The 12,283-nt window shown below is 39.4% G+C and overlaps 2 protein-coding genes across 7 annotated transcripts in view; one reads left to right on the forward strand and one right to left on the reverse strand.

The window, feature by feature from the left end:
* The window catches only part of LOC106083314 (uncharacterized), a 254,888-nt gene that overhangs the window by 198,491 nt on the left and 44,114 nt on the right, over window positions 1-12,283 (reverse strand). Inside the window, exon 2 of one of the 2 annotated variants that reach the window (XM_059361528.1) lies at window positions 2,818-2,916. The gene's annotated coding sequence lies outside the window, so the exon portion shown is untranslated. Of the gene's footprint in view, window positions 1-2,817; window positions 2,942-12,283 lie in introns of those variants that run through there. The other variant, XM_059361527.1, reaches the window with a different exon arrangement.
* LOC106094377 (dermokine) overlaps window positions 1-12,283 on the forward strand; it is a 105,841-nt gene that overhangs the window by 22,088 nt on the left and 71,470 nt on the right. The gene's annotated exons all lie outside the window — the stretch shown is intronic.

Here is a 12,283-nt window from a genome sequence, read left to right on the forward strand (position 1 = left end):
TGCTGCTGTAGGCAACTTGTATCTCCTGCTGAAAAGAACTACTTCTGTCTTACACGGATTTATAGGTAGACTACTTTCGGTAGCCCACTTCGCTATTGCTGGTATAGCTTCCTGAAGTATATCTCTTAGAGTGCTGGGAAACTTTCCCCTAATCGCAATTGCTACTTCATCAGCATACGCGACCATTTTTACGCCTTTTTCTTCCAGAGAAAGTTATATATTTTTAATGACTTTATTCCAATGTAGAGGAGGCAGTACACCTCCGTGAGGTGTTCCTCTGCTGACCCATCTTTTTAGATCCACAGATCCCAAGCCTGCAGTTATGCATCTTTTAGAAAGTAAGTTGTTAATAAACTTTCTAATGGTAGAGTTGGTGCCTAGAAAATCCAACTCCTTCATGATTGACGTCGGTTTTACATTATTGAAAGCACCTTCAATGTCAAGAAATATTACCATTGTTTTTCCTTGACAGCGAGGGAATCCTCTATGTAGCCGACTAGGTCGTGAAGGGCTGTTTCAGTGGAGTTGTCTTTACTATATGCATGCTGCTGTAGCGACAGGCAATCTCCAAGGACCATTACTTTAAGATATGTTTCTATCAACCTCTCAAGAGTCTTCAGCATAAAGGATGACAGACTAATAGGACGAAAATCTTTCGCCTTCGTGTGGTAAGATCTTCTTTTCCTTTCGGAATGAAAATGACCTTAGTGTCCCTCCATCCCACAGGTATATATGACACACTGATGCAAAATTGCAAATTTTGCCCATTAACATCAATGAGTGCAGTCCGATTAAAGTTTTAAGCTCAATGATAAGGGGCCTCCTTTTTATAGCCGAAACCGAACGGCGTGCGGCAGTGCAACACCTCTTTGGAGAGAAGTCTTACATGGCATAGTACCTCACAAATGTTGCCAGTATTAGGAGGGGAAAACCACCGCTGAAAAATTTTTCTGATGGTCTCGTCAGGATTTGAACCCAGGCGCTCAGCGTCATAGGCGGACATGCTAACCTATGCGCTACGGTGGCCTGCGTAGCAAGCAGAGTATATCTCTGATGCAAGCAGGGTATATCTCCCTAAAACAAGGAAGCAGTATCAGATATATGGCTATTTGGAAAGAAGTTTTACATGGCATAGTACCTCACAAATGTTGCCAGAATTAGGAGGGGAAAACCACCGCTGAAAATTTTTTCTGATGGTCTCGCCAGGATTCGAACCCAGGCGTTCAGCGTCATAGGCAGACATGCTAACCACAAAACCAAACCGATCTGAATCATATGTGATACGGATGTCGAAAATCTCAATATAGGTAACTGTGCAAAATTTCTGCTAATGCGCCTTTTAGCCAGCTATATCCAAATATAGCCAAATTTTGACCATACTCGATACGAATCTCAAGGAGCCCCAACGCAACAAATTGCACCAAGTTTCAGCGAAATCGGATAATAAATGTGGCTTTAATAGGCCTAAGACTTTAAATCGGAAGATCGGTCTACATGGTCCGATAGAGCCCATCTTTGAACATGACCTGCCTATGAACGAAAAACAATGATCTCAGCAAAGTTTCAGATAATTATCGCCATTTTTAAAGCCTGTGGCGTAGTTTCGGACAGACGGACATGACCAGATCGTCTAAGACTTTTACGGCGATCAAAAATATATAAACCTTATGCCAATTTTGCCCATGACTATTCCACTAAGGAACGATAAGGAGCCTCATTTTTATAGCCAAGTCCGAACGGGAAAGAGAAGTTTTACATGGCATAGTACCAAACAAATGTTGCCAGCATTAGGAGGGGAAAACCATCGCTGAAAAATTTTTCTGATGGTCTCGCCAGGATTCGAACCCAGGAGTTCAGCAACATAGGCGGACATGCTAACCTCTGCGCTACGGTGGCCTCCAAACCTTATAGGGTCGGAAATTTCTATGTATCGTACCAAAGAAAGAAAAACAATTGGAAAACCACGGGTGTGAGCGAATTGAGATGTATAGGAGTAAGAATGAATATCGGAAATTCTACCGAAGAATTTAATGTCAAAGTGATGGCTTCGTTGCAGGCAATTCTTTTTGCAGAGGCGAAGAAGGACATCTTGGAACTAATGCAGATGGTGTGCTAGGGATATGAAGCGAACACTTTCCCCAGCTGTTATAGAATGTTTACTTCCTGTTCAAAATAAAGTCCAAGTAGCAGCGATATGACTGAAGAACAACGAGGCAGCAGGAGCTAATAGGTTGCCCGCTGAACTATTTAAGATCGGAAGCGACACTCAGTTAGGCCGTAAGCATCACCACGTCTGAGTGATCCGGCTAGAATATACCCGATTATGGAAATCTTGAAATACTATGTACCGTACACGACGAGGCTATTACTGAGAGGAAGTAAGAAGGAGATCAGTATAGCTTTTGGTATCATAACGGGATGCATAGGACTACGAGCTCACTTATTCAAAATCGGTGCGGCAAATGATAGCATGTGTAGGGCATGTGGGGAAGATGATGAGACGTTGGAGCATTTCCTTTGTCATTGCCCGGCTTTCGCGTCTAACAGATACAACATAAAATCCGATGACACCGATGTTCTAGCGTGAATTCAACAGAAGGACAAACATTTTCATATATTTTCACCCATATTTGACTTGGTTTCTTTTCCAATACCTTTCCATTGTAAAATATCATCGCAGTGATTAATTCTTGATGAATTGCCACAAAACAAAATTAAGTAATCCAAAATTATTCATTTCTGTAGGAATATTTTTACGATCAAATAAATGCATAAATCTAATCTTGTTCAATTTAAAATGAAATATTTTCTACTTACCCGAATGCTTGAGTTAAGAAAAATATCGTTGTTGAAATTCCATGCTTAAGGTTTGTCTTGCCAATGACAGCATACACGACGTAAAGCAATAATCCAAAGCTATAAAAATATACAAGAAATAAAATAAAAATTTAAATATATTGCCACGAAAAAAACGGCACGTGATATATTTCTGATAATAAATTATGAATCGTTTATGAAACATCCTTCAATCAGGAGAGCATCTAAATTCAAATGTTGCTATAGCATCAATAAAATACAAAACATACAAAAACCCAAGGCATAGAAAGCAATTCGTAAAAAACATCTGAGAGTAGTAACTTTCCAAATACCCTACAACACTAGTGGGGTGCAAGGGATAACTGGGTACACTTGTTAGCGGTGGGAAGAGGGGGAATACCTAGAACTCCTACCACGTTTGCTTAAAGAATGAAATTTTAACTAAATTGTAAGAAAATTTCCTTTAGAAATGAAATTTTGACAAAATTTTATAGAGAAATGAAAAATTTTAACAATTTTCCTAAAGAATGGAATTTGGGGAATAGGGGGAATACCCAGAACGGTTGCCACGTTTGCTACAATAATGAAATTTAAACCAAATTGTAAGAAAATTTGCTTTTGAAATGTAATTTGGACAAAATTTTCTAGAGAAATGAAAATTTTAAAAATTTTCCTAAAGAATGGAATTTGGGGACATTTTCCCATACAAATGAAATTTTGACAAATTTTCCTATAGAATTGAATTTGTGTTTGTTTGTTTGTTCCATATAAACTCAAAAACGGCTGAACCGATTACCTTGAAATTTTCACAGATTATGTAGGTTGGTCTAGAAGGAAGCATAGGCAAAAGGGGGGCGGACCCTCCCCCTTACCCCAAAAGCAATACCCAAAAATAAAAGTGGACCGATCGGGACAATATGGGACTCAAATGAATTGTTTTCAGGAGTAGAATACGAATTTCATATGACAAATTGGGTCCAAGTAACTAGGGGGCCGCCCCAACCCCAAAACCTTCTAAAACAGGTTTTTTGGAGGATCATGGCAATATGGGATTCAAATGAAAGGTAATCGGGAATAGATTATGAATATGGTCAGGAAGGAGAAAAAGGGTTTTGCAATTTGTTGATTTCGGAAGGGGGCGGACCCTCCCCCGTTACCCAAAAACACCATCCAAAATCAATAGTGGACCGATCGGGACAATATGGGACTCAAATGGATTGTTTTCAGGAGTAGAGTACGAATTTTATATCAAAAATTGGGTCCAAGTAACTGGGGGGCCGCCCCAACCCCAAAAACCCTCTAAAATAGGTTTTTTGGACGATCATGACAATATTGGATTCAAATGAAAGGTATTCGGAAGTAGATTGCGAATATGATCAGGTAGGAGAAAATTGGCTTTGCAATTTGTTGATTTCGGAAGGGGGCGGACCCTCCCCCGTTACCCAAAAACACCATCCAAAATCAAAAGTGGACCGATCGGGACAATATGGGTATCAAATGAATGGTATTGGAAAATAGAATACGAATATGGTATACAAATTTGGATCTAAGTACCCCAAACAGACATATTGGACGTTCATGTCAATATGGGCCTCAAATGAAAGGTATTCGGGAGTAGATTACGAATCTGGCATACAAAATCAGATCGAACTATCACCCTACCCCCAAAAACGCCCTAAATGGGCATATGACCGATCATGACTCTATGGGACTCGGTTTTTTTGTTTGTTCCGTAGAATCAAAAACGGCTGAACTGATTTTCTTAAAATTTTCGCAGATTGTGTAAGTTTTTCTGTTAGGAAACATAGGGGGTCGAAATGTCTGCGTGCCATCCCTCCCCTAAAAAGCACTTCTTGTTACCCTAAGTTTCAAAAACACCAGATCTCGTAGATTGGCAATGTGATTCGTTCTAAATTTTTTTTGCACTCTCAAAAAAAACGAATTTGATATCCAATTGAAGAGCCATGTGTTTCGGGAGCTGCTCCACCCGAAAACACCTTCCTATTATATATTGGGTTGCCCAAAAAGTAATTGCGGATTTTTTAAAAGAAAGTAAATGCATTTTTAATAAAACTTAGAATGAGCTTTAATCAAATATACTTTTTTTACACTTTTTTTCTAAAGCAAGCTAAAATTAACAGCTGATAACTGACAGAAGAAAGAATGCAATTACAGAGTCACAAGCTGTGAAAAAATTTGTCAACGCCGACCATATGAAAAATTCGCAATTACTTTTTGGGCAACCCAATAAAAGCTATTGGATCATTAAACTGATTGATTTTCGAGATATTGATACTCATTTTCGGGACAAAGTCCTTGGGGTCCACCCCACCCACAAACAGAACTTTTTACCGATCATGCCATTATGGGGCTCATATAAAATGTATTTGAAAATAGAGCACGAAGCGTATATTTACCTTTAGGGCCAAGTGTCTCTCTAAAACTCAAAAGAAAGTTTTTTGGGAGTCGAGTAAAAATTTCCCCAGGAACTGAGAAGGGCTACACTTGTCACACATCATCGAATGCTTTCCGATTTAAGTTTAAACTCAATGATAAGGGACTTTTTTTTATAGCCGAGTCCGAATGGAGTGCCGCAGTGTGACGCCTCTTTGGGGAGAAATTTTTACATGACCATGCATTAAGAGGGGATCACCACCGCTTTAGATATTGTCCGATGTCATCGCCAGGATTTGAACGGAGGCGTGCAGCGTTATAGGCGGACATAGGCTACAGTGGCAATAATTCGATATACACATTCAAGGTGAAGTGTCCCCACCCTAAAAAATATTAGAGAGTTAAAGAGGGTGCAGCGGAGCGAGCCCGGTTCATCTAATTTCCTATAGAAATGAAATTTTGGACAAAATTTCCTATAGAAATGAAATTTTGAAGAAAATTCCAAAAAAAATTAAATTTTGAAAAAATTCCTAAAGATATGAAATTTGGCAAATAAAATTTTCCCACATCAATGTGGTTTAGGTTACATAAAAGTCGTCTCGTCCTCACTATTGCCCTCTCCTTACACATCTCTTACTTTACTGGTGAAATGGAAAGGATTGGATATTAACTCAAATTTTATATTCGCCAAACACCTGCTACACCTCAGACAAATAACAATGTGCGGAGTTATAGCTACAAACGTTTACTTACAAAACAAAGCAGAACGAGAAAGAGATGCGTGAGAGAGAGAGGAAGTAGAACTGATGATTTTGTCAAGGATACTGCATTTCTTCATTGTGTGCGAGTGCGTGTGTCTGTTCTGGTTTTAAATTTGATTACTTTTTATTCGTATTGTCGTAACATGTGCACAAATCTACAGCAAGAGAACTGGCACAAAAAGCTCGTTTGCGGCAAATTTATGTGTATAGATGCCTTAAAGGGAATATTTAAGTGGCACAAAAGGCAGGTAGACATACTGCGAATTCCTCGATGACATTGGAATGTGACAAAAACACAATTTTGAGTTGATAGCCTTCAAACGAAATACATGGTGGATAGATAAGAAGAAAAGGTTTTTGGAGGAACATTGAAAGAGAAAAATTGTAACACCAAAATGGAAATTTTAAATAAATTTTTTTAAACAAAGATGTTGGACAATATTTCCAAGGATGAAAAAGATAACAATTATGTAAGAATGAATAAAGAAATATTGAAACAAGTAAGGACTGGCTAAAGATGGGAAAAGCCGACCTTTCTATATGCAAGCTAAGTTGTCTAATTTAAAATTTGCTTTAATTTGATATGTAGGATTTCGATCAAAATCTCTACATATTGTAGGAGCCATAAAGTAAATCGTTGTGCAAATTTTGGAGAAGTTCGATTGATAATAGGGGTAAGCAAAGACCATAAAGGTGAAAGTCGGGAGATGCATATATATGGGAGCTATTCCAAATCTGAACAGATTTCTATGAAATTCAACAGCAGTAATGGGAGTCATGAGGGAAACCTGTGTGCCAATATTCGTGTGAATATTGTCCAAAGGCAATACTTGTCCAAATCGGACGAATATATATATATGGGAGCTACATCTCAATCTGAACCGATATCTATGAAATTCACTTATAATGTCGAGACTTATAAGAGAACCCCTCTTGCAAAAATTTTGTGAGAATCGATTTACAAATGACGATATAAATGCAATTTCAGTCCAAATCGGATGAACATATATATGACAGCTATATCCAAATCTATGCCGATTTTGTCCCCAATTTCAATAGGCTTTGTCTCTAGGCCCAAGAATGTGCTTGTGCAAAATTTGAACACGATCGGATGAAAATTGCGACCTGTACTTTGTATACAAATTAACATCGACGGATGGACAGACAGACAAACAGACAGGCGGATATAGCTTTTCGGATCAGAAAGTGATGCTGAGTCGAACGGTATACTCATCAATGGGTCTATCTCTCTTCCTTCTGGGTGTTACAAAAAAAAATTCACTAATAATACCCTGTACCACAGTGGTGGTGTAGGGTATACCACTATAAATGACCTAGGACTGCGGAAGGATCTGAACCCGTCTGCTACGAAGATGATGTTATAATACTTCTACGGGGTAAGGATCCCAACCAGTTATACAGAAGGGCCGAAATGGTGTTGCATATGACATATTACTGGGCTAGACCCCCCAGAGGTCTAAATGTTAACCCAGAAAAGACTGAAATATGCCTGTTCACGAGGAAGACGAAAGAGGGCCAATTTAATGCAACACGTTACCTCAACGAAACGATTTTCATATCTGACTAGGTCAAATACTTAGGTGCGATCTTGGACAGGAAACTGAATTGGAGGTGTCACGTACTGAGAAGGCTCACAGATGTTGGCCACTATGTAGACGGACCGTAGGCTCGAAATGTTGCCTGAATCCGAGGATAGTCCACTGGCTCTACAGGAGAGTGATTAGACCAATACTTACTTACGCCTCAGCAATTTGGTAGACTGATATGGAAAAAAGTGTCACATAAGGACCATACAATAGGTTCAGAGAACATCTTATCTAGGCATAGGCGAAGCGGTGAGAACCACGCCTATGGCACTGGAGACTATTCTAGATATCCGACCCATTGAAATACAGATTAAGTGTGAGGCAGCCACTGCGGCTATGAGACTTAAAACGATGGGATTGAGGATGGGAGCAGCTCATACCATCACGGTATAATCGAGGCGATGATAGGAAACCTGGAAGAAAGGGAAGAGGTTTCCGTCGGATACCTGAGATGAACCTTGAGGTCGAGTGCGAGGCACTGCTGCCGAGCCAATGACTTCGATCGACGGAACGCTAGTACTGCCGTCTGGAAGATCATATAATACGGATGGATCAAAGCTAGGGTATGAGTGGGCCCAGGGGTCTAAATTGAGAACCCTGGGACTGAGATCTCTTTTAGACTGCCTGACCATAATACGGTCCTACAGGTGGAGATCCTACAGTGGTGAGCTGTTAACGCGAGAACTTTAAGTGCAAACAACTTTACGGACAGCAGACTTGCCATAAGGGCAATAACAACCAGTACGGTAAGGTCACGAACCGTTTTGCAGTGTAAGAAGGAGATTAACGCCTTCTCTGAGGATGGTAAAATCCGCATCGTTTGGATGCCGGGCCTTAACGAAATAAGGGGGAATGAAAGGGCAGACGATTTAGCGGTGAAGGCCAGAGGACTGCCGTCAATAAACTTGGTTAACCCTAAACCTTTCGGGTCCACGCAGTCCGAGTTAAGGTCGTGGGCGAGGAATGCGCATGCAACCCTGTGGAACCGCGAAACGGTCGGTAGGACGGCAAAAATCCTATAGGGGAGCCAGACCGTGAGAAGACGAGGCTATTACTGAAAGGAAGTAAGAAGGAGCTCAGTATAGCCATTGATATCATAACGGGACACATAGGGCTACGAGCTCATGCTATAACTTGCCTCGTACTTGAGGCAAGCGGGGAAGATGATGAGCATTTCCATTATTGCCCGGCTTTTGCGTCTAACAGATACCGGCACTTAGGTGGGGACACAATACCAGACATGAACCAACATAGGGGAGTGGTATTGAAAACAATTAAGGATTTTGTAAGTAGCACGGAATTCCTAACTCGAAATTTTCTTTTTAGAGGTTACTTTATAGTTTTTAGAGCGCACAACAAACCGATTATTGGCTTAGGCGTATGTCTATAGTGGAATGGGGCAGACTAATATCTACACCCTCTCTTCAGACTAACCTCACCTAATCTAAGGGCACAATGACAAATTTCTTAAAGTCAATTTTTTGAAAAAAAAAATTTTTTCTCCATATTTTGCTTCAATGAAATCCTATTTTAGCGAAATTTTAAAAATTAAATTTTGGCGAAATTTATGGAGCCAAATCGAACCAGTAAGTTAATGGCGTGAGAGATGAAATGACACTGTAGAACAGTCGACAGATCTGGATCGTTGTAAACTCCATCTAATGCTAAGGGGAAATAACAAGACATTCAGTAAGGCTTTCTATATAATTACGAACACATTGGACTACAGGCGGCTCAAATATCCAGAATAGCTACGGCAAGTAACAGCGTGTGTGGGTGGAGCATGTGGGAAGATGACGAGGCGATGGAGCATTCTCTATACCATTGTCTGGCGTTCACGACTAACAAATATCGAGATTTGGTTGTTGATATCATAGTAGACTTGAAATGTCTGTGTCATGAAATGTAAAACGATTAGGGATTATGTGAGAAGCACGGAGCTCCTGAATAGATTTTGTCATTATTATGAGAGTACAGCAAACCAAATAATGACTTGGATGTATGGTCATTGTGGCTAGGATCCACCTTCATCAGTGCCACAGTTCTCAGAAGTCAAAAGAAATGTTCAGCCAAATCAGATAATATTTACGTTCTGTAAGAGGCTCAAGAACTCAAGATCCGAGATAGGTGGGAGCTATATAAAAACATTTTGATTTAAAACCAAATGGTGATTTTCTCAATAAATGAAATCACCCACGACTATCAACTAATAAATAAGTTAGACATCCATTGGTTTGGTAGTTACCCCTGTGGTAAATACCAGCCAAAAATAAATGAGCTTAGACCACAAAAAGAACAATTAAGCATACAATTTAGTCTGTAAGAATTATGTATTCTATAGATTAAAGAATAGAAAAAAATTGCTGGGTAACATATTATTGAATTCAAAAACCATCCGACTGTCGCAAAGAGATGTCTGATGAGTTCAAAATTCAATATTATGTGGCCCCATTTGGACTTAAAGAGGTCTACCGCTGTGCTGTCACTGGCCAGAAAATACATCTCTGTCATTGGGCCCATCATGACATCGGAAACAAGTAAAAAGGCGTTAAGTTCGGCCGGCCCGGTGGAAAAATTATAATTTATGCCTCCATAGCAACTTTGCCGAAAAACGGTCCGATTTCGATCAAATTCGACACGGATATTGAGTGGTCCATAAGTACAAGTCATTGTTCAATTTTGTAGAACAAAATATTGGTCTTTTTGGTATTCATATCAAAATATAAACCGATCTGCACCAGTTACAACACTTATGTCGAAAAGCCTAACATAAGTCACTATGTAAAATTCAGCGAAATCGGTTTATATTGGGTTGCCCAAAAAGTAATTGCGGATTTTTTAAAAGAAAGTAAATGCATTTTAAATAAAACTTAGAACGAACTTTAATCAAATATACTTTTTTTACACTTTTTTTAAAGCAAGCTAAAAGTAACAGCTGATAACTGACAGAAGAAAGAATGCAATTACAGAGCCACAAGCTGTGAAAAAATTTGTCAAAGCCGACCATATGAAAAATCCGCAATTACTTTTTGGGCAACCCAATATATGTGCCTTTGATGGGGCCAAGACTTTAAAGCGTGAGATCGGTCTATATGGCAGTTACAACCAAATCTGAATAGATCTAGGCCAAATTAAAGAGGACTGTCAAAGGGCCTAACTCAATTCACTGTCCCAAATTTAGGCGAAATCGGACAATAAATGCGCTTTTTATGGGCCCAAAACCGTATATCCAGAGATAGGTCCATATGGCAGCTATATCCAAATCTGGACCAATCTGAGCCAAATCGAAGGAGAATATTGAAGAGCCTAATACAACTCACTGTCCCGCATTTTGGCGCAATCGGACAGTAAATGCGCCTTTTATGGGGTTAATACCTTAAATCAAGAGATCGGTCTATATGGCAGCTATATCCAAATCTGAACCGATCTGAGCCAAATAACAGAAATATGTTGAGGAGCCTAACATAACTCACTGTCTCAAATTTCGGCGATATCGGACAATAAATGCGCCTTTTATGGGCCCAAAACAGTAAATCGAATGATCGGTCTATATGACAGATATATCCAAATCAGAACCGATCGTGGTTAAATTGAAAAAGGATGTCGACTGGGTTAACGAATAATCAATGTGGCTTTATCGGCCTAAGACCCTAAATCGGCGGATCGGTCTATATGGGGATAGGATGGGGGTACATTCATTATGTCATTCAGTTTGCATTACATCGAAATATCCATTTCCGACTCTATAAAATCGATATATTTTTGATCAGCGTAAAAATCTAAGACGATCTAGCCATGTCCGTCCGTCTTTCCGACGGTCTGAACGTCTGTCTATTGAAATCATGCTACAGTCTTTAGAAAAGGAGATATTGAGCTGAAACTTTGCACAGATTCTTTTTTTTTTGTCTATAAGCAGGTTAAGTTCGAAGATCTGTTATAAGAATTGGGGTCAAGGTGTCTACGGGGCCTCTCCAAACCCAAAAACCCTTAAAACGGGCATAAATGCCCAACGTCACAAAATGGGTATCAATGAAAGAGTTTTGGCAGTTGACTACGAATTAGTTATGCACAATAAGGACAGAGTGTGGGAACTGCCCATCCACTATATACTCTTCAATGTAGTTCGATCGGGATAATATGTCAATTACAAAAAAAGTCTATGACAATATATTTCGATACTTATGTTGATATGAGTATTCAAGTATCTGAGTTACGTCCTACCGTTCCGCAGGAAAATAGACCGCGGCATTAAAAAACTCAAATAAATTGTCGTTTGGTTCTTAGCGCAGGAAGGAGCGATCCTCTCCTCCCAATAAATGCAACGCCAAACTGTCATGTAGGATGACCGAGAATATATTGTAATCAATTGAAAGGATGTGTCAGAGGACACGCTCCCTCCCCCTTTCCTACCCAAAAAACGATTTAAAAATAATATATGAATAATAAAGAAGAATAATTGAAGGCCAATCAAGATATAATAGGACAGAAATAAAAGGTCTTTGGTAGTAGAGTACACTTTTTACCCTCAAATTGGGATGGACACAAGAGGAACTGCAGATCTTTAGGAATGTGGTATCCCAGGTGGTCACTTGAAATATGATTTTGAATGTAGATAACCAATACAAAAAAATTAATTAGTGTGAATCTGAACGAAACTCATAGCACTGATTATTTTGATAACCTCCTTCAAAATGCTTGACATTA

Source organism: Stomoxys calcitrans, chromosome 2 (genome assembly GCF_963082655.1).
Source record: "Stomoxys calcitrans chromosome 2, idStoCalc2.1, whole genome shotgun sequence".
Classification (NCBI taxonomy): Eukaryota; Metazoa; Arthropoda; class Insecta; order Diptera; family Muscidae; genus Stomoxys; species Stomoxys calcitrans.